We start from the raw sequence: 23,512 nt of genomic DNA, 5'->3' as shown, positions 1-23,512 counted from the left end.
GATGGCTTGCTTCACTGATAGTGACAGCTCTTTGGATCTCATATTGAGAGTTGACAGCAACAGATTCCAAATGCAAATAGCACACTTGAAATGAACTCTGGACCTTTTATCTGCTCCTTGTAAATGGGATAATGAGGGAATAACACACCTGGCCATGGAACAGCTGAGCAGCCAATTGTCCCATTACTTTTGGTCCCTTAAAAAGTGGGAGGCACATATACAAACTGTTGTAATTCCTACACCGTTCACCTGATTTGGATGTAAATACCCTCAAATTAAAGCTGAAAGTCTGCAGTTAAAGCACATCTTGTTTGTTTCATTTCAAATCCATTGTGGTGGTGTATAGAGCCAAAAAGATTATAATTGTGTCGATGTCCCAATATTTATGGACCTGACTGTATATATATATATATATATATATATATATATATATATATATATATATATATATATATTTTAGATAATAGTATTTTTTAATTTTTTTTACACAATTTCCCCCACTCCTCCCCAGCCGCCATCTTTAATCCTCAGGTCATTGTGTTGTGGCTCTCAAGCATCACGTGACCTGACCCTCCTGCCCTCATCCTTTTTTTTATATTTATATTTATTATTACATTATTGTATATTTAAAGTATGTATTATTAAATATTATTTATTTTTATTTATTACGATGTACTTATTATATATATATATATATATTTTTTTTTTTTATTATTATTTTTTTTTTTTTTAAGATAATAGTTTATTTTTATTTTTAGATAATGGTATTTTTTATTTTTCACACAATATCCCCCACTCCTCCGCAGCCGCCATCTTTAATCCTCAGGTCATTGTGCTGTGGCTCTCAAGCATCACGTGACCTGACCCCCCTGCCCTCTCATCCTTCCTGTCCCCGGCTGGTGTGGAGATAGGAGGAAGTGGGCGTGGTTTGGGTGTCTGAGAGGCGCGACTAAGATAAAGGGGGTGTAATACTGGGGGGGATAAGGAATGCGGGCGTGGTTTAGGCGCTTGAGGGGCGTGACTTACCGAAGGTATAATATGACATATATGACATATAAAGAGAAGATAAGAAGTGTGGGCGTGGCTTCGGCGGCGACTAAGCAAAGAGGGTGTAAAGAGCAGAGAGGACAGATAAAGAATGAGGGCGTGGTTTAGGCGCTAAAAGGGCGTAACTAAGCGGAGGTATGTTACGACAGGAGGACCTCCAGGGACGGGGGGCGTGGTTTCTGTGGCTGAGGGGCGCGACTAGGGCTGCAAGGTGCACAGAAGCGATAAGCGTCGTGGGCGTGGTTTCCATAGTTTAGTAAGGGGCGTGACTAAGCAAAGAGGGCGTAAGAGACGAGAGGACGGATAAGGAATGTAGGCGTGGTTTCGGGGGCTGAGGGGCGCGACTAAGCAAGAGGGTGTAAAGAGACGGGAAGGCGGCTATGGGCGTAACTAAGGCTAAGGGGCGTGATTAGAACAGATAGTACGTGTGGGCGTGGCTGAAGGGCGCGGCTAAGACAGCAGAGTGTCATTTGAATGGAGAGTGTAGGCGTGGTTGGGGCGGGTTAGGGGCGTGTCCGTGCTTCCAGAGAGTTCGGAGAGAAATTAAAGGTACAGGCGGGCGGTGATCGGAGTGACGTGTGTGAGCAGCGGGGACATCGCCGGGGGGACCGAGACACGATCAGATCGGGCGACAGGTGAGTGAGGAGCCGTGCCTGATACATGCATACAATGTGCAATCATTATCTGCCGCCCTATGGAGGATTGCAGGGGGTGTGTGGGAGGGAAAGTTCTGGAATCCGGTGTAGGAGCTGCAGCTGCTGGGAACTCATCGATATCCGATATATGATCGATACCAGCTTCATCTCCTCCTCTGTGATACGATGTATACATACTTCAGGTACAGTGATAGACATATATATATATATATATATATATAGATACACCAACCAAATACTGATCAATACTCTCCATATACTGACCATATACTGATCAATACCGACCATATACTGATCATACCGACCATATACTGATCAATACTGACCATATACTGATCAATACCGACCATATACTGATCAATACCGACCATATACTGATCATACCGACCATATACTGATCAATACTGACCATATACTGATCAATACTGATCAATACTCTCCATATACCGACCACATACTGATCATACCGACCATATACTGATCATACCGACCATATACTGATCAATACTGACCATATACTGATCATACCGACCATATACTGATCAATACTGACCATATACTGATCATTACTGACCATATACTGATCATACCGACCACATACTGATCAATACTGACCATATACTGATCAATACTCTCCATATACTGACCATATACTGATCAATACTCTTCATATACTGATCATACCGACCACATACTGATCAATACTGACCATATACTGATCAATACTCTCCATATACCGACCACATACTGATCAATACTGACCACATACTGATCAATACTGACCACATACTGATCAATACTGACCACATACTGATCAATACTGACCACATACTGATCAATACTGACCATATACTGATCAATACTCTCCATATACTGATCATACCGACCACATACTGATCAATACTGACCATATACTAATCAATACTGACCACATATTGATCAATACTCTCCATATACTGACCACACTGATCATTATCTCCATACACAGGATACAATGATGGATACAATGTATCTCTTCTGATCACCATACATTGGTAGATCCTGGTTGGCCAATTCCATGAGATTATTGGGTGAAGCAGCTTCAGTAAATCTTATTGGCTGAGCTTCATATTATTATTATTATTATTATTATTATTATTATTATTATTATTATGCTGATAAAACTCAAACTGACCAACAGATCAAAATCTGGCAGTGTGTGGTCACCCTATACGGATACCACTGAGCAACCGATCTGGATTGGGGGGTGTGTTTTATGGATGAAAGCTTCCGCCATGTTTTGTGATTGGTTGGTTGGGACAGAACAAATATTGGTCGGTGATCGCCATTTGTCCCCCTCCAAGATGGTGACCCGGCACATCCGACTGTTCTCCAACGCTGGCCATACACTATACAATCTAATTGTACAATCTCCTTTTTATAATTACCAAGACGATGTCCTGTGAGGACAATCCCGGACAGTCCATTTAGAATGTATCCAATCAGACCATACCCTGCACTGCATGGTTGATGGTGGAGCTGAAGAGGAATCACCAGCGCCATCTAGTGGCCGTAATGCATTTTTTATTACCTTATTTTGTCTAATATCACCTTTACCTCCAATCGTCGGCGCCATCTAGTGGCTGTAATGCAGGATTTTCATTATTTTGTCTATAACTGACCTTTTCTTTGGAAAATCAGCGCCATCTAGTGGCCATAATTCAGTCATTTCTTTATTTTGCCTAATGTGATCATTACAGTATTATCCTTATTTTGTCTAATATCACCTTTTCCTCCGATCATCAGCACCATCTAATGGTAGTAATGCTGTAGTTTCTTTATTGTGTCTTAATATTGTAATCTCCTCCAATCGTCAGCGCGCCATCTAGTGGCCGTAAAGCAGTATTTTCCTTATTTTGTCTATAATTGACCATTTTCCTTCGAACACCAGCGCCATCTAGTGGCCATAGGGCGCTATATTCCTTATTTTTTTTTTTTTTTTCTAACATGACTTCCTCCGATCATCAGTGCCATGTATTGGCTATAATGCAGTATTTTCCTTGTTTTATTTAGTATGATTTCCTCTAATCACCAGCGCCATCTTGTGGCTGTAATGCAGTATTATCATTATTTTTTTTTTTTCTATAATTGACCATTTTCCTTGGAACATCAGCGCCATCTAGGGGCCATAATGCATCATTTTCTTATTTTGTCTAGTATGATTTCCTCCGATTGCCAGCGCCATCTTGTGGCTGTAATGCAGTCATTTCTTTATTTTGTCTAATGTCATCATTTCCTTCAATCGTCAGCGCCATCTCGTGGCTGTAATGCAGTCGTTTCTGTATTTTGTCCAGTATGCATATTTCCTCTGACCATCAGCGCCATCCGGTGGCCATAAGGGGCTATCTTCATTACTTTGTCTAATAATTGACCATTTCCTCCGAAAACAGCGCCATCCAGTGGCTGTAATGCAGTAACTTCCTTTTTTTTTTTTTTTTTTATTGAGGTGTTTTGGGAAAAATACAATGTTACAGCCACTAGATGAAGCCGACCATCGGAGGAAATAATTATATTAGACAATATATGGCAATGCTGCATTTCATCCGGGGGGGGCTCAATATCATGTCAGTTAGAATGGCTTCAGGCGAACGCTGCTTCACCAGACCGCAATGGACTACAAATCCCAGCATGACGCGCACACTGTGGGGGCTGGACGCGGTCACGAAGGGGTTAACGCGCTCGCGATTGATAAAATCTGAAGACTTCCCGGCTTTATATCCTTCGATGAGTTTATAAATAAAATCAACTATCTGCAACAGGCGGCAGAGTCCTCAGGGGCGGGGATAGCAGAACCCTTGGTGGGGGCGGGAACTGCAGAACCCTCTTGTGGGCGGAGACAGACTCTCTCCCTGGAAGCCGTTGCAGAAAAAAAAAAGTTTTTTTGAAAAAAAGTGGTTAGTAGTTGTGAGTGTGGGGTGGAGAGTGACCCCTGGTGGACAAAGGGCTGCGCTGCAGGCTGTCACTGATGGGGAATTTTCTAGAAAGGATTAGAGGAGCTCCTGACTGTCCCGCCTCCGGGCGATCAGAATAAAGCGACTTCTCCGTTCCGGCCAATAGGTCGAGCCCTGGAGGGGAAAAAAAAAAGTTCCCAGTCCAGCGAATAACGAGTCCATCTTTTTTTACAACAATGTCATAAAATAAAAATTTGTGCTTTTTAATGAATTGTTTGAGGTCTGCAGAGCATTGCAACCATGATCCGAGCGTCCCAAGTGCAATGCCTTTTACCTCGCTCTAAGGACTACAGAACCCCTCCTCCCTATGTTATGGAGAAGAGGCGAGGGGGAGGTGTTCTATAGTCCTGTTCTAGGGTGACAATGCTGCTCGTCCATACATACAGTACAAGTGATCGTTGCCACCCTTCATTATGGAGAAAAGGCAGAGGGGGAGGTGTTTTGTAGCCCTCTCCTGGGGTGACAACGCTGCTCCTCATTACATACAGTATCACAAATGAGTATTGTCTCTGTAGGACAGAACTGCAGAACCCTTCCCTCTGTACGTTGAAGAATAACAGCGGGGGGGGGGGGGGGGGGGGTTCTGTAGTCCTGCCCCAAGGTGACAAGGCTGCTCCTCCGTACATACAGTATAATTAATGAGTGCTGTCAGGACAGAACTACAGAGCTTCTTCCCCCCCCCCCCCCATATGTTATGAGGAAGATTAAGGGAAAGACCCGCTGATGGTAGGGGAAGATCTGTTTTTGATTGGGGGGGGGGATTTGGTGCTGGGGAGGATCTACTGTTGCTGGTGGGGGGGGTTAGGGGGAAGGTGTCTGCAGCTTCGCACAAGGTGCTTTAGAAGCTGCAGCAAGCCTCCATTTCCATTAGGAGGGGCATGTCAGACCTCTGCAGAGAGGCCGCTGCTTCCACTCGGAGAGAAATTATCCTTTTTTACAACATGCTGGCAGGGGACAGGCTTTTCTGCTCAGGTTGGGGTTGCTTTATAAATAAAAACACGTACAAACCTTCCTAAGTCTTCTTTCAGCAGATCACTTGTTGCAAAAATGACAGGTCCACTTTATTACCACCATTATTATTATTATTTTCTTTTTTCAGCACAAGCAGGCCGTATCTCAGCGGCTTGAGGCCGTATTCTGATATACTGAACATCTTCAATTACATTTCACCCCCGAGATATCTTAAAGTCCTAAAAATATTTGTAATATGTGATTGATAAAAGAATTGCGATCACGCTGGGACATGTATAGAGTAGACACTGGCTTTTTAGAGTCGCAGCATAAAGCTAAAGGATACCAAAGTCGGGACTGTCACTATGAAACATTACCATGGTGGACCAATGGGGAGAGGCAGGAGGTGACGGGGAAGCGGGTCCGAGCTCTGACTTCTGGAACTAAAATCAGTATTTGTATATTGGAGTGTCCGTGTGATCTGCAGTTATGTGATATTACAGCTGGGCATCTCTAGGGACACACCGCACTCTAATGTATGGATAGACTGCATTCTGAGTGATGTCACCGGTCTCTAGTGATTGGATAGGCTGCATTCTCAGTGATGTCACCGGTCTCTAGTGACATCACTGAGAATGCAGACTATCCAAGAGCACTGACATCACCGAGGATGCAGACTATCCAATCACTAGAGAGCACTGACATCACTGAGGATGTGATGTCACAGGTAAATGTGTAGGCTTTACAAGATTTTTCGGAAATGGCTTAGCAGTTCTTTTCAGTAACAAATTTTTTTTTTTTTTTTTTTTTTTCCTGCAGAAAATGGTCAGGGAAACGGCATATTATGACATCCTGGGTGTGTCGCCGAGGGCCTCCTATGACGAGATAAAGCGGGCGTTCAGACGACTGGCTCTAAAGTACCACCCCGACAAGAACCCGAACGCAGGTGAAAAGGTAAGTATACTGCTTTTAAAATTATACTATATTAAAATGTCCCCTTTTAAAGAAGACCTAATGTACCTACCTGTCCTTCCACCCAAGCTACTGATCATGGCTGTCTTTGAGAACCACGGTGCCAAGGAATTGGGTTCATCCATGAGTTGGGCTCCTGGTCCCTCAGGGAGCTCTGTGGTTCCTTCCACCAGTTCCTAGATTACTACACGACACAGCAGGAACCACATGACTCCTTGAGGGACCAGGAACCTAACCCCCTGGAAGTGCTGGATGAACCCAATTCTCCGGACGCTGTAGTCCTTGAAGACAGCCAACATTGTCCACTTGGGTGATGGGAGAAGTAAGAAGTGCCGCAAGCAAAACTAATTTTTTAAAACTTGTTTTGTTTTGTAGTTTAAACAGATCTCCAAAGCATATGAAGTCCTCTCCGACTCTAGCAAGAGGGAGCTGTACGACCGAGGTGGAGAATCGGCCATTAACGGGAATGGCTCCTTCCAAAGAGGGGCATGTAGCTCGCCTATGGACATCTTCGATCTCTTCTTTGGGACCCGATCCAGAAGTCGGTCTAGAGGAGAGAGAAAAGGTGAGAATCTGGAGGGTGAAACTCTGCTAGTCTTAACACATTATTTTTTTTCATAGCCTGCTTTCACACACCTATCATTATAACCAGAGTCTAAGTCCTTTTTTATAGAAGAAAATAAAAATCTCTGTGCGAATGTCAGAAATATTTGGTCAGCTGTGACAAATAATCCTGCAGTTTGTCTAATGTGCTTATTTTCTATGATCATCAGCTCCATCTAGTGGCCATAATGTGGAATTTCCTAGAAATACCTCAATCAGTAAAAAACACCTTATGGCCACTAGATGGAGCTGATGATCGTAGGGGTGGGGGGGGGGACGACATTTTAGGCAAAATCTAGGCTTATTTGTGATGGCTGATTCAAAGCTTGAGACATTCACACACTGAATGTTTTATATAAAAAGGACCCTTTATTGTTGGCATGCATAAAATGGCCATGGTCTACCTACCTTGGGGTATGGTTTATAACCCTGCTATTGCCCCAGTACAGCCAGTATGAAAAAACCATTTAATAAACCATAAAAAAAGTAATAAACCATTTAACTATGGCAAAGGATTCCCAGAGAGCAATGGGTTACCTAACAAGACAAGCGGCTTGCTTTGCAGCTCCCATTGTCTAATTAAAATCTCAAATTCAGCGTAGGGGAGGGGTCACAGCTTAGACAATTCATTGAGTTCAGTTACCAACTGGCTCCATCTGCTGGCTGGATAAAGAACTACATCATATTAATAGGCATTTAATAGGTATTTTAAAATCTTTCTGGCTAAAGGGTTCTTTCTTCGTCCTTCTTTCTTCGTCCTTCTTTCTTTGTCCTTCTTTCTTCCTTCTTTCTTCGTCCTTTCTTCTTTCTTTGTTCTATCTTCTTCCTTCTTCCTTCTTTCTTCTTTCTTCTTTCTTCTCGCTCCTCCTGGCATGTATAAAAAAAAAAAACACAACCCTATGCATGTATTTATTAAAAAAAAATCAGCGCACTAGGGTTTTTAAATTTTTTTTTTAATTAATATATCATTAAATGTAAGTATCTAAATTCAACTTGGTGTCAGCCTTTTGCAGCCTCTGTGCTGCTCCTCCTTTCATTGTCCAGTCACAGGGTAGGGGCGGATCCATGAGGGTTTGAGCTCCGAGGAAGTGGGTTAAATTATGCTGGTCTTCCCTTCACTGGAAACACTTAAACTTAGTCATTTGGGGGGTATCTGTATACTTTTGGCTATATAGTGTATAAAGTCTGTTTTGGAGATGTTAATACAGCAGAGCAGTTGAGGTTAGCCAGGTAAAGGTGCACAGGAGGTACAGATGCCTGTGCTATAATAATATATATGAATTTTGGAACTCTCTCTTATTCAGGGAAGACAGTCACTCACTGCCTCTCGGTTTCTTTGGAAGAACTATACAACGGGGCCACAAGGAAACTGTCTATTCAGAAGAATGTCATCTGCCTGAAGTGTAAAGGTAAGTGCTTCAGAGGGAACTTTCTATTAAAGCCAACCCCCCTCTGAGTAATTCATCTTTGGAATCCTGGGACAATTTCTCCTTACTGGTGTCAGTCACTGATTACCCCTAGCTGTATGTAGAAATGCACTTAAAGGATAAGTGTATGATTACATATAAAAAATAAATAAATATTTGCCCCTCCCCCACTCCCCTGGCCCTCTCCTATCTTTTTCCTGCAAGTGAGCAATCAGGCTTTCATTAAAATGGATTCACCGGGCCTTCCTCTTCATCTTGGTGCATGCATCCTGTAGCCCCATAGGCTGTAATTGATTCTCATCATTTTATTGTAGTTTAATTTATTTTTTTTTTAATAAAATGGTTTATTAAAAAAAAAAAAAAAAAATTAAAAACCATTAAAGTATGGCACAGGATTCCCAGAGGGCAATGGGTTACCTGACAAGCGGCTAGCTTTGCAGCTCCCATTGTCTAACTGAAACCTCAAATTCAGCGTAGGGGAGGTGTCACAGCTTACATGATTCATTGAGTTCAATTACCAACTGGCTCCATCTGCTGGCTGGATAAAGAACTGCATCAAATTAATAGTCATTTTAATAGGTATTTTTAAAATCTTCCTGGCTAAATAAAAAAAAAGTTATCTTTAGTGAATATAAATTCAAACTCTGTATGCATTACCTTTTTTTTTTTCTTTTTTTTTTTTTTCTTTTTTTTTTAATGCTTCTTCTCTCGACAGGGTCTGGCGCTCGGCAGGGATCGGAAGTGCGGTGCCGCAGGTGTCAGGGGACGGGCGTGGAGGTGCGTGTCTTGGGTCGGATTCCAGGGGTGGTGCACTCCGTCCAGAGTACCTGTTCAGACTGCAACGGCCAGGGCGAATGCATAAAGACGCGTGATCGGTGCCGCTACTGCGATGGGCGGAAGGTGGTGCGGGAGAAGAAAATCTTGACAGTCCACATAGACAAAGGTTGGTACTCTCATCTGCAACTCTTCTGTACAATAAAACGGAGCTCCTATTTTATCAGGTCTTGAGTTGCTTTGCGAGATCCTAGACCTCAGCCCAACAGAACACTTTATCATATGGTAAATGACAATGTCAAAACCCTGGTTTATTCAAATTGGATGAAGACTAGAATCTTGGCTTTGGCCTTCCAGATATTCCCTAGTGGTCATTCAATGTAATTAAAGCCATGACACTGATGCTTTATTCTGGAACGTTTGTAGATGTTTTGTAGATTCTCCAAGACACTTCTTCAGTTCTCATGAGTGTCAAGAAGATACCCCAACATTTATAGCCACACCAATAGCATCGACAGCTTAATCTAATCCCCATGGAATGTGTCAAGACCATTGGTGTTTGTCTTAAGTACAGGATAGGAGGTGTGACAGTTGTGGAAGCACCCTGTCCTGGTTACCTAATCCCATCCTGGGTGCCAGGTAGCCTGCACGTGTGTTGATCCTTCTATTCACATGGCTGAATCTGTGAACATGAGGGCAGGGGCAGGCTGCTGTATGTCATCCAACCTGAAGGTGGCACCATGCTGCTCCTTCAGGTTGACATGAGTCTGGTGAGAATTTCTCCCTTCTTGAGCTCCAGATGACCATCATGGGGAGGATGGTGACCCTAGTGGATACTGAAATCGCACAAGAATTGGGCAGCCATCTTGATGAAGGCCCTTATAAATATAGGGGCCGACATCATGAGGAGGGCCCAGAGTGAGGCAGAAGGTAGGGAAAGAGGTGGTTAGGGAAAGTGAAGGTGCAGGGAGAAGTTCTGGATGAATGGGGACATTTATGTTTCTTTTTCAGGGTATTTCCATTGTATGGGACTGTTGTACCCTAACAATTGTCTATTGTGCATTGTCTTCTACAATGAAAAAACAGTGGCAAGTCACCCTGTCTCATGATTCTTCCAAAAGTTTAAGAATACCTCTTCGGCCCCAATGCCAAATTGCCGGGGTAGAGATTATAAAACTGCATTATAAGTAGAAGAGAGATGGTGGTAAAGGCCTCTATCCCTTGTTCCAGTTGAACGTACATGGCCCCTTTTTGCCATTTTTTCCAGTTGGACGTAGATGGCCCCTTTTGCCATTTGTTCCAGTTGGACGTAGATGGCCTCTTGCTGCTTGTTCCGGTCGGACGTAGATGGCCTCTTGCTGCTTGTTCCGGTCGGACGTAGATGGCCTCTTGCTGCTAGTTCCTGTCGGACGTAGATGGCCTCTTGCTGCTTGTTCCGGTCGGACGTAGATGGCCTCTTGCTGCTTGTTCCGGTCGGACGTAGATGGCCTCTTGCTGCTTGTTCCGGTTGGACTTAGATGGCCTCTTTTTTTGCTGCTTGTTCCAGTTGGCCGTAGATGGCCTCTTTTTTTGCTGCTTGTTCCAGTTGGCCGTAGATGGCCTTTTGCTGCCTGTTCTGTGGATATTAATGTTGGGGTATCTTCCTGATCCTCATCAGAACAGAAGATGTGACCTGGAGAGTCTATGAAACATGTTCAACATTATCGAACAAGGCCAGTTGAATGTGAATACTACTAGCTATGATCAGTTTGCATATTTTTTTTATTTTTTTATTTATTTATTTTTTTTGTAGGGTGCAGGTTTACTTTAAGGCTTGATCCTTGGCTGTAGGATTCAATGGGGGTCCATTGGTTTCTCACTGCATTTATTCCAACGCAGCTCCTTCTGTGTCCTCCACCCGACAGTGCTTGAGCGACAACACTCAGGGTTACGTTGTATGTGAGATTATTGTGGATCCTACAAGATAGCTTGACCTTGTATGGATGGAGATTCTGGTGGGTGGTCTTTACACAAACACTAACATTGGCTCTCTAAACAAGAAGCTAAAGACTAATTTCATTTGTGGACAAGTCACATGACACTTTTAGAGTCTATAGACCAGCCTTTCTCAATGTTTTTACCCCAGAGGAACCCCCTAAAATATTTTTTGTGTCTCGGGAACCCTTACTAAAAGCAATTCATTGGGGGTCAGTGGGAGGAATGCTCCTTACATTGGTGGCCAGTGGGAAGAATGCTCCTTACATTGGTGGCCAGTGGGAAGAATGCTCCTTACATTGGTGGCCAGTGGGAAGAATGCTCCTTACATTGGTGGCCAGTGGGAAGAATGCTCCTTACATTGGTGGCCAGTGGGAAGACTGCTCCTTACATTGGTGGCCAGTGGGAAGACTGCTCCTTACATTGGTGGCCAGTGGGAAGACTGCTCCTTACATTGGTGGCCAGTGGGAAGACTGCTCCTTACATTGGTGGCCAGTGGGAAGACTGCTCCTTACATTGGTGGCCAGTGGGAAGACTGCTCCTTACATTGGTGGCCAGTGGGAAGAATGCCCCTTCCAGTGGTGGTCAGAATGCCACCCTTACAGACAACTAAAAGAACCACTGATGTCATGCTTCTGGCTTTGGCAAGTGGTGTTTGACCTGGAACTATCCAGGCACCATCAGAAGGGAGGTCAAACTCTGGAGGAATTCTAGGGTTTCATGGAACCCTGGTTGAGAAAGGCTGATATAGATCCTGCCTATGGGTGAAAACCAAAACAATGTCTATGTAACTTGGGAGAGAACCCTCATGATTCCATAGGGGATTTGGTCATTGGTGGGAATTGATCCCAGGAGCACAGATCTGCAAGGCCTCCTTGCTAATCAGTTAGCCACTGTGCTGCCCACATCCAGAGGACATTTGATGTTTACATCTGCAGCTGTCTTGCATGTCATGGTATCCTTTTCTAAAGGACTTGCCTGTAAAATGATTTGGCATCTTCTCTTTCCAGGTATGAAGAACAGACAGAAGATGATATTTCATGGCGAAGGGGATCAGGCTCCGGGCCTGCAGCCTGGTGACATCATCATCATTTTGGAGCAGAAAGAACATCCGGTGTTCCAGAGGAAGGACAACGATCTGGTCATGAAGCTGGAGATCTCTCTCGCCGATGCCCTCTGTGGATGTAAGCAGAAAGTCCAGACGCTGGACGGCAGGACAATCCTCATAACATCACAGCCAGGTGAGTGCTTTTTAGTGCTTCTCGTTTCTTGTAGTGTTATTGCATTTGGGGTGTGGTGGGGTAGGCTCAGTAGACCACCCCTGATTCCCTTTTTCTGGCCTGGCATGGAATTCCGTAGAGAAGATTCCTTGGTGTTCTCTAATACACTTAGAAATTTAAGACAATTTTGGGTCTGCATAAAGCCTCCATCCAGTTGGTCAGTCTGGCAAAAGTCTTTAAGGGCATCCAATCACAAGGTCCAAGTGATCATAAGTGGTCGTGTAGTGTTGGTCTATTTGTGCCTTTTTGGCTTTGTAAATATTTGTTCTGGTAAACAGAATGTGATAGGAAGAAAATGTTACAGCTGTCTCTAGAACCGACAAAGGGAAATCTTCCTCTGGGGACATCTATTGAAGCGACAACTAAGAGAATTTCCTCTTACTTCCTGTTGTGTCTCTGGGACATAAAGGGACACAAACCCAAAAAAAACCTTCACCCAAAGTTTTGTTTTCAAATATACTTTTAGATACCACACATTTGCAGTTATTTATTTATTTTTTAGGGTAACAAGTGTTGCCTCCGTTTGTCTGTACTACTTCTAATTTTACAATGATAGGATCAAGCCGGCTCCGCTGTGACATCCATTAGTGCAAATCTTTATTGGCTACAAAATGGGGTACAGCAGTAACATGCTAATCTGTTTTAGCCAAAAAGCTTTATTCATAGCATTGCTCAACGCGTTTCGGCTAAAAAGCCTTACTCCTAGCATTGCTAAGAGTAAGGCTTTTTAGCTGGAACATGTTACCGCTGTACCCTATGTTAGCCAATAAAGATTTTCACTAATGTGTCGCTGAGTAGCTGGCTTGACTGCACTTGAGCCAGAGCACCTGTTCCCGGCCATAAGAAGTTGTGTGCGGTTGAGCGGGGTGTTTTGTTTCTTTGCACTTTTTGCAATTTTACACCGGTTTATTTTGGTTTTCTTGTTTCTCCATTTAGGGGAAGTGATCAGACCTGATGAAACGAAGTGTATTCTGAAAGCGGGATGCCCAAATACCGCGATCCCTTTGAGAAGGGGAACCTCATCATCCAGTTCAAGGTATCAAATATAGCAAATATAATTTGCAGTGTATCAAAAGATTTGAGCCCATTGACACAGTTAATCGCACAGAATGTGCAAACTGCAGTGTATTGCAATGACATTGTGTGTTTTTGTTTTTTTTTGTTTTTTTTTATGCAATCCAATTACTTTTACAGCAATGGACAATGTACCTGTGCCATTGGATCAACACCCATACCGCCCTGCTGTTGATGGCCTGCCTAACCACTTGCCCACCAGGCCATTTCTAAACATTCTCGCCTACATGTAAAAATCATATATTTTTTTTTTTTTTTAATTTTTGCTAGAAAATTACACAGAAAAACCCCCAAACATTTTTTAGATGGAGAGATATAGATAGTGTTTATATATATATACACTATATCTCTCTATCTAAAAAATGTTTGGGATTTTCTAGCAAAAAAAAATATGATTTTACATGTAGGCGAGAAATGTTAGACTTGGTGTCTCTCTCTCTCTCAGCTCTCTCTCTCTCTCTCTCTCTCTCTCCTCTCTCTCCTCTCTCTTCTCTCTCTCTCTCTTCTCTCTCTCTCTCTCTCTCTCTCTCTCTCTCTCTCTCTCTCTCTCTCTCTCTCTCTCTCTCTCTCTCTCTCTTCTCTCTCATCTCTCTCTCTCTCTCTCTCTCTCCCCTATTACAAGGAATGTAAACATCCCTTGTGACAGGTTCTCAGAAGCCTGAGATAAAAAAAAAAAAAAGATCCTGGCTTTGGCGGCATTTTTTTCCGAATGATCATAGAGACTCTGGGGACCATCTGGGCCGCTGGAAATCTCTATGATCAGCATCCGGGCCGGTCGGTTCCTTCTCCGGTTTGCCGATCGCAGGGGGGGGGGCATCCCCTCCCGCCGCCCAATAAGAACGATCAAGCAGCTGAACAGCCATTATGATTGTTCTTATGGTTAAGGGAATCACCGGCTCTTAAAGAAGATATCTGAATGATTACTGTAACTGCACCCATCTTTCAGATACCACCGCTCAAAAGTCAATGACGTTGGGTGGACGGGAAGCGGTTGAATAAAAGGCTCTTGTCTCCCAATTTTTTTAGACCAGTCCTGTACGTTGGCAAACCCATTCCTAATAAATGAGCAGCCTTAAAGTTGAAATTCCAGGGAACATGTAAAACTTACTTACCCTCCCCCTTCAAGTTCTGCAAGGGGTAAATGCTTGCTTTTGTCTAGGGCAGTGTTTCCCAACTGGGGACTCTTTGGGGTTCCTCTAGGGTGCTGCACACAGAATCCAGTTTGCCCTGGACCAGCATCATGAGTTGCCATGGTGCAGGTGAGCTGGTCATCAGCGCCGTTATAGCCAGTGATGCTCTAGGGCAGTGATGGCGAACCTTGGCACTCCAGATGTTTTGGAACTACATTTCCCATGATGCTCATTCACTCTGCAGTGTAGTTGAGCCTCATGGGAAATGTAGTTCCAAAAACATCTGGGGTGCCAAGGTTCGCCAGCACTGCTCTAGGGCAACACGCACAGCTTACTTTGCTGCTATGATATTAACGGGTGGCCTGCCCACACCATGGCAATGCATTACTCTGATCCAGGGCAGGTAGCATGCAGGGCCTCCACCTCTCGCCGTCTGCCTGGCTTCTGAAGCCAACAGGTAGGGCTCTGATGTAAAAAAGGGAGACTTTGATGTAATGAGAGAACTCTGTGATGGGTGGACTCAATGGTGATGGGCTACTTTGCCATAGGGTACTCTCTCATGGAGGGTACTCTTTCATGAAGGTATTCTCATGACCTAGCTCTGTGGGTGCGACGAAACGCATGGGGCCCCCCCTGTACCCCTGTACGTTTCATCGGGCTGGACAGAGTTTTTTGTGATGTGTGGCTCCCAGGACCTCTTTGGTCTTCAATACTCTCTCATGGTGGTACTCTTATGTGATGGGGGCACTCATTTATGGGGAGCCTCTGATGTAAAGAGGGGCTTCCAATGTGAAGTTAACTTCATCAAGGCGGTTGTGTGCATCATCCCAGGCTCAGGTTTACTATTGATAAGTAACATTTATGTTTTTAAAATAAATAACTTTTTTTTTTATTTTAATCTAGGTAAATTTCCCCAAACCTGGCTGGATTCCCGCTGACCGTCTGCAAGAGCTTCAAGAGATATTCCCATTAAAAATCAAAGCCAAACTTACCCGAACTTACTCTCTCTCTCTCTCTCTCTCTCTCTCCTCTCTCTCTCGTCTCTCTCTCTCTCTCCTCTCTCTCTCTCTCTCATCTCTCTCCTCCTCTCTCTCTCTCTCTCTCTCTCTCTCTCTCTCTCTCTCTCTCTCTCTCTCTCTCTCTCTCTCTCTCTCTCTCTCTCCCCTATTACAAGGAATGTAAACATCCCTTGTGACAGGTTCTCAGAAGCCTGAGATAAAAAAAAAAAAAAGATCCTGGCTTTGGCGGCATTTTTTTCCGAATGATCATAGAGACTCTGGGGACCATCTGGGCCGCTGGAAATCTCTATGATCAGCATCCGGGCCGGTCGGTTCCTTCTCCGGTTTGCCGATCGCAGGGGGGGGGGCATCCCCTCCCGCCGCCCAATAAGAACGATCAAGCAGCTGAACAGCCATTATGATTGTTCTTATGGTTAAGGGAATCACCGGCTCTTAAAGAAGATATCTGAATGATTACTGTAACTGCACCCATCTTTCAGATACCACCGCTCAAAGTCAATGACGTTGGGTGGACGGGAAGCGGTTGAATAAAAGGCTCTTGTCTCCCAATTTTTTTAGACCAGTCCTGTACGTTGGCAACCCATTCCTAATAAATGAGCAGCCTTAAAGTTGAATTCCAGGGAAAATGTAAAACTTACTTACCCTCCCCCTTCAAGTTCTGCAAGGGGTAAATGCTTGCTTTTGTCTAGGGCAGTGTTTCCCAACTGGGGACTCTTTGGGTTCCTCTAGGGTGCTGCACACAGAATCCAGTTTGCCCTGGACCAGCATCATGAGTTGCCATGGTGCAGGTGAGCTGGTCATCAGCGCCGTTATAGCCAGTGATGCTCTAGGGCAGTGATGGCGAACCTTGGCACTCCAGATGTTTTGGAACTACATTTCCCATGATGCTCATTCACTCTGCAGTGTAGTTGAGCCTCATGGGAAATGTAGTTCCAAAACATCTGGGGTGCCAAGGTTCGCCAGCACTGCTCTAGGGCAACACGCACAGCTTACTTTGCTGCTATGATATTAACGGGTGGCCTGCCCACACCATGGCAATGCATTACTCTGATCCAGGGCAGGTAGCATGCAGGGCCTCCACCTCTCGCCGTCTGCCTGGCTTCTGAAGCCAACAGGTAGGGCTCTGATGTAAAAAAGGGAGACTTTGATGTAATGAGAGAACTCTGTGATGGGTGGACTCAATGGTGATGGGCTACTTTGCCATAGGGTACTCTCTCATGGAGGGTACTCTTTCATGAAGGTATTCTCATGACCTAGCTCTGTGGGTGCGACGAAACGCATGGGGCCCCCCTGTACCCCTGTACGTTTCATCGGGCTGGACAGAGTTTTTTGTGATGTGTGGCTCCCAGGACCTCTTTGGTCTTCAATACTCTCTCATGGTGGTACTCTTATGTGATGGGGGCTCTCATTTATGGGGAGCCTCTGATGTAAAGAGGGGCTTCCAATGTGAAGTTAACTTCATCAAGGCGGTTGTGTGCATCATCCCAGGCTCAGGTTTACTATTGATAAGTAACATTTATGTTTTTAAAATAAATAACTTTTTTTTTTATTTTAATCTAGGTAAATTTCCCCAAACCTGGCTGGATTCCCGCTGACCGTCTGCAAGAGCTTCAAGAGATATTCCCATTAAAATCAAGCCAAACTTACCCGATAATACAGAAGACGTCAACCTAACAGATTACGACCCAAGTGAGGACCAGAGACACCAACACAGAAGGGAGGTCTATGAAGAAGATAATGACACCTACCACCCTATGCAGTGCCAAGCCTCCTAAGCAAAAGCCTCGTCACCAACCAGCGGCTGTTTGATGGATCTGTTTTGGGGATCTCAACAAGGGTCTCGTCTTCTATGTGGCCAATAGTTACTGTCTCAGCTTGTGGTGGCACACCAACCCATCTGGAGACCTCAAGGGTTTTCTCTTCTATGTGGCCAGTAGTTACCACCTCAGCTTTTGGTGGACAACCACCTCGTCTGACCTAATTGGGTGTGACGTCTACTGGGACCTTGGCTCATAGTCTTCCAGATATACCCCCCCCCTGGACTTGGGTAGGACTCGTCTATATTCCTCTTGGAGATAAGTATGACTTGGCCAACAGCCACTGACCCTTTTTCAAGTCTTAACCCCACCACTTTCCATGAAGAGCTGAAATTTTTCAGCTGGTGCTACCACCTCCGATGATCTCAGCCCAGAATTAGCGCTGCAGCGGTCAAGTGACACATGTGTCTGTAGATAGAAGTCGTGATCTGCAATCAATGGCACTTTTGCGTGAACCATGGACTCAAATAACCTGTTGTGTATCTCACGCAAGGCAATGATGAAACACCTTACAGACCATGCAACGTCGCCCTCTGCCTCTAATCCAATAGCACATCCTCCGTTTTTTTTTATTTTTTTATTTGGATTTCAATGGATTAACCCATTCCACTTTTTTTCTTTTTCCTGTTTTGTCTTTCGGGACAATCTATTGAGCCTCAGATGCTGAGAACAATCTCCTAAATGTCTACCTTGACACTTAAATGTCTGTTTTCCATTGGCCGTCCTGTTATCACACCACGTCTTATCTGCTGACGTTGCAGGACAGGGCGCTGCTCCCGTGTACTGCCACCTGCTGTTTCTTTTGGGTATTACTCTGTGAAGTGCAATAGTGCTGATTCTGCACAAAACAAGGGACCTCTCAGATAATGAGCGATTGAAATACTAAGTTAACTCTACCCGTTGGTATTGATCAATGCCTCATTTTTCTCAATGTGAATAGATATCTTATTATTAAATGGTATTTTGACTTATTAATATGTCTTTTTTTTTTTTTTTTTTGTATCTGAATAAACCTTATCCCATTAGGGAAAAGACAAAATAAGGACTTTACTGGTACCAAGAGACAAAACAAGTTATTAAGATTCATACTTCTTTAAATTTTGGGAATGTTTGACCATTCTTCCAGAAGCGCATTTGTGAGGTTAGGCACTGATGTTGGACGAGAAGGCCTGGCTCGTAGTCTCTGCTCTAATTCATCCTATCGGGTTGAGGTCAGGACTCAACTCAGGTGCAGGCCAGTCAAGTTCCTCCACACCAAACTCGCTAATCCATGTCTTTATGGACCTTGCTTTGTGCACTGGTCCAAATCATTTGGTGGAGGGGGGATTATGGTGTTGTCAGGGCTGGGCTCAGCTGTCAGCTAATTGCCAGCTCCTATCCACAGTTACTCAGCTGTTGATGATATCCTGCTCGTCGGTCCTGCCTACTTAAGCTGTCCAGTCCAAAGATTCTCTGCCTTCGCCTTGGTCAACATTACAGATCCTATCTCCTGCGATCCTGTTCAAGACTTGCTTTGCTGGCATCCCTTCTGGCTCCAGATCCTGCTTGCTTTTCAACTACATTGATCCCTGACTTCTGGCTTGGCTGACTATCCTTTCTGGTTACTGAAGTTTGGCTATGTTTTGACTACGTTTGTTCTTTTTACTTTTAATATTAAACAAGTGTGATTTAACTGTACTTCTCTCTCGGCCTGATTTCATGGTTTCTGACAGGAGTAGGGTCGTTTTTCAGGGGTTGGGCTTGGGCCCCTTAGTTCCAGTGAAGGGAACTCTTAAGGTGTCAGCATACCAAGACATTTTGGACAATTTTATGCTCCCAACTTTGTGGGAACAGTTTGGAGATGGCCCCTTCCTGTTCCAACGTGACTGCGCACCAGTGCACAAAGCAAGGTCCATAAAGACATGGATGAGCGAGTTTAGGGTGGAGGAACTTGATTGGCCTGCACAGAGTCCTGACCTCAACCTGATAGAACACCTTTGGAATGAATTAGAGTGGAGACTGAGAGCCAGGCCTTCTAGTCCAACATCAGTGCCTGACCTCACAAATGCGCTTCTGGAAGAATGGTCAAATATTCCTAAACCTTGTGGACGGCCTTCCCAGAAGAAGGGAAGGGAAGATTTCCACTTTCCAGCAGGCTTCCCAATGCATGTCTGTCACCAAAAAGAAGCTCCTTTTCTGGGTGAAGAGCTTTGCGTGATTTATTATTTTTTTTAAAGACGCTATTTGCCGTGATTCTGTTGCGTGATGATCATGGCAAAATGGCATCGCGTTTTGGGGTGAATGCCATCCAAATGTGTGGCGTTCACTTTACCGTGATTTTTGAATTGCGGCGATTCCAAATCGCCAAGTGTGAATGGGGCCTTGGAATTCTCCACAGAACAAGAGATCGGTGTTCCCCATTGGAAGATTTCCTCCCATCTAAGAGCTCCCATTCCTCTCACTTTGGGAGATTGCCTTTTAACTTTCTGTTGTGTCTCTGGGACAGGAAAAAAAAAGGCAAATCTATAAATAATCCAAAGTAGAAAAAAAGCCGGTCACCCGGTATACTCTTCTTATTATGCTTTATTGGCTACATAACATGAAAACTGTAAAAAAAAAAAAAAAAAAAAAAAAAAAAAAACTGAAGCGTTTCAGATAAAACAGCCTTCATAGCGTGCTCTGCTTAGAAGGCTGTAATAGCTGAAATGCGTTATGACATGAATACAGTGTAAAAATTCTAACGCGTTTCAGCTATTACAGCTTTCTAGGCAGAGCATGCTATGAGAGAGGCTGTTATCCGAAACGCGTTATACCTTGGTGGCCAGCTCTTTTCCTGCTTTGGACCTACTATATGGGGGATCCCATCCCAGGCTGTGCTCTGGTCTTCAGCATGTATATTTAATGTCTAGTGGTTGAGCTTGGGTATGATCTTTTATTTTATAATCTAGAAATAATGGAGGGGGAGGGGGGATGGCAGAGGGCTTTCCCTTTTGCTACTCTATCCAAATCTAAAAAAAAAAAGTTTTGGCATTAAAGGGGAACTCCACCCTTACTATCAAAAATAAAAATGTTGAAACTTATCCCCGTATATCAGTAAAAAAAAATACTGGTGCATGGAGACCAGCTTGTAGGGAAAGTTCTCCCTACGCTGCTCCTCCCCGGCACTGTCATCTTGAAATAATTGTCAGTGTCATGTGCAGACACTCCGCAGGGATCTTTCCCAGTAGACATGCGCAGAAATGTATTTATTTATTTATTTTTTAAATGTTTGTAAATAACTAATTGAGTTTGTTTTCGGAATTCGTTTTGTTGATTCGAACTCAATTCAACCGAATTTCAAAAAATTCTAATCAATTCGAAATCAAATGTATTCTATTCGAATTTTAGAAGATGGTTATATTCTGCTTTCCATTCTATTCTATTGTGGGTTTTTTTTTTTTTTTTTTTTTTTTTTTCCATTTTCTAATATTTTCAAATTTATTCTATTCGAAATTCTAATTTCGAAGGAAGGTTATAGTCTGTCTATTTTATTCTATTGTTTGTTTTTGTTTTTGTTTTTTTTTTTTCAATTCTATTCTTTTATTTTCTATTCAAACTTATTCTATTCAAATTTCGGAGGAAGGTTAGGTTATAATCTGTCTATTTTATTCTATTCTTTTCTATTATTTCATTATCAATTCTTTTCTATTCGAAATTTGAATTCCTGGAAGATAGAAAGAAAATTACTATTTATTATTTTTTTTATTCTATTCTTTTTCTATTATTTCATTTTCAATTCTAATCCTTTTTATTTTTATTTTTTTATTTTTTTTGCTATTCAGATTTATTCAATTCAGAATTCCAATTTTAGAAAAATGTATATTCTTTCTATTTTATTAAATATTTATTATTCTATTCTCTTTTTATTCTTTTATGTATTATTTTATTTTCTATTCTATTTTGTTCTGTTTTTACTCTATTATTTTATTTATTTTATTCTATCCTTTTTATTTTTCTATTCTATTTTTTTTTCCCATTCTTTTATTTTCTGTTCTGCTTTACTCCTATTATGTTCTATTCTTTTATTTTCTATTATATTTTATTCTCTTTTGAAATTCGATTAAAAACCGATTCAAATTCTATTTGAATTTCATCCGCATTTTTCATTTTTTTTAATTTCGGATTCCTTTAAATGTGTTACTATATTAATTTGGAAATTCGGATAATGAAAAATATGTTTCGTTTTTGGAACGAAACGAACTACGCATGTCTAATTTTCCAGGTCTTTGGGGTCTGGCAGAGCCCCGTAGCATGTCTTTGCATGTTGCTGGACCTCTTTACATGCATAGACACCCTGAGGACCCCGTCAGTAAACTGGCAGACATCCAAGTCGTTTCTGCAATTACAGGATTTCTTGAAAATCTCTGCCTTTCTGGGATGAGTGACGTAGAAATCCAAGGAGGCAGGAATTCCTCAACGAACCCCAGAGTGACCTGCGGGGTCCGGGTACGTCATTCTTCCCTAGGCGTTAATGACGGACCTGAACTGTAGGGGGGGGGGATCGGTTATTTTTTTTTCTTTTGCAATTCTGTTATAGGAAGGAGGCGGGGGAGGGGAACAAAAAAAAAAAAAAAAAAAAAAAAAAGTGAATGTCTGCATTAAATACAGTTTAATAAACCATAATAATTTGTGCAGATAGGTAGACACACATCCAGCCCTATATTGAACACCATCTACTAGCTCCTAAAGAAACAATTCCACATTTTCACAGCTCTAGCTATAAATAAGCCTTTCCATATGTAGAAGCTTAAACCTTTATTTTCCCCTTCTGGTGAAAATAATGCCTGCATGTCTTTTGCCTTCCCTGGTTCCTCCTCCATTACACCCTCTTCTTCTAAACCCAGGTCATCCTGGTCCTGCCCCCCAGCCTGTGACTGGACAGTGAAAGGAGAAGCTGCACAGTCATGAGCTCCTCTCTCTCTGCCATTAGATATCCTTGGAGATCTGGGTTGGATGACACTCGGCATCATTCAACCAACTGTCTCTGCAATCTGGCTTTCAAGGACTCAACTTCAGCCTGTGACTGGACAGTGAAAGAAGAAGCAGCGCAATGAAAAAAAACATCCTTCTGTCACCCTGCAGGAATTCTGTTTTTCCAGGCATACATCCCTAAATGCGAGTATCACTTATTACAGCATAATATTTCGCTACGTATTTCAGACTGTCATAGATTTTGATATGCTGCTGGCAACATGGCTTTTGTCTTCTATAAAATGTAACATATTACATGCATTTTAATATACCAACCACTAGAGGTCAGCAGGAACATAATCAAGGTAAGGTAACACTTGGCATTCCATTATTGTATCATTTGTGTGGATTGTAATGTACTAAATGGCCATCAGAGGTCAGCAGAACATAATGCAAAGATTGATTCATCTTTCCATCATTGTATCATTTGTGGCTATTGTAATAAACTAAACAAGCACTAGAGGTCAGCAGAACATAATCAAAGGAAACACTCTGCATTCCATTTTTGTATAATTTGTGTGGCTTGTAATAAACCAAATGACCACCAGAGGTCAGCAGAACATTTCACAAAGATTACACTCAACATTCAATCATTGTATTATTGTGTGTGTATTGTAATATACTAAATGACCACTAGAGGTCAGCAGAACGTAATCAAAGGCAACAGTTAGCATTCCATTATTATACCATTTGTGTAGATTGTAATACACTAAATTACCATTAGAGGTCAGTAGAACATAATATTATTATTATACAGGATTTATATAGCGCCAACAGTTTGCGCAGCGCTTTACAACACAAGGGCAGAC

The 23,512-nt window shown here is 42.9% G+C and overlaps 1 pseudogene; it reads left to right on the top strand.

The window, feature by feature from the left end:
• Positions 1-1,528: 1,528 nt before the first annotated feature.
• LOC141117318 (dnaJ homolog subfamily A member 1-like) lies at positions 1,529-18,689 on the top strand (annotated as a pseudogene).
• Positions 18,690-23,512: the final 4,823 nt, after the last annotated feature.

The sequence above is a fragment of the Aquarana catesbeiana genome, linkage group LG13 (assembly GCF_042186555.1).
Source record: "Aquarana catesbeiana isolate 2022-GZ linkage group LG13, ASM4218655v1, whole genome shotgun sequence".
NCBI classification, from domain to species: Eukaryota; Metazoa; Chordata; class Amphibia; order Anura; family Ranidae; genus Aquarana; species Aquarana catesbeiana.
Note: the sequence above shows the minus strand (reverse complement) of the source record. Positions and strands in the feature narration are given on the sequence as shown.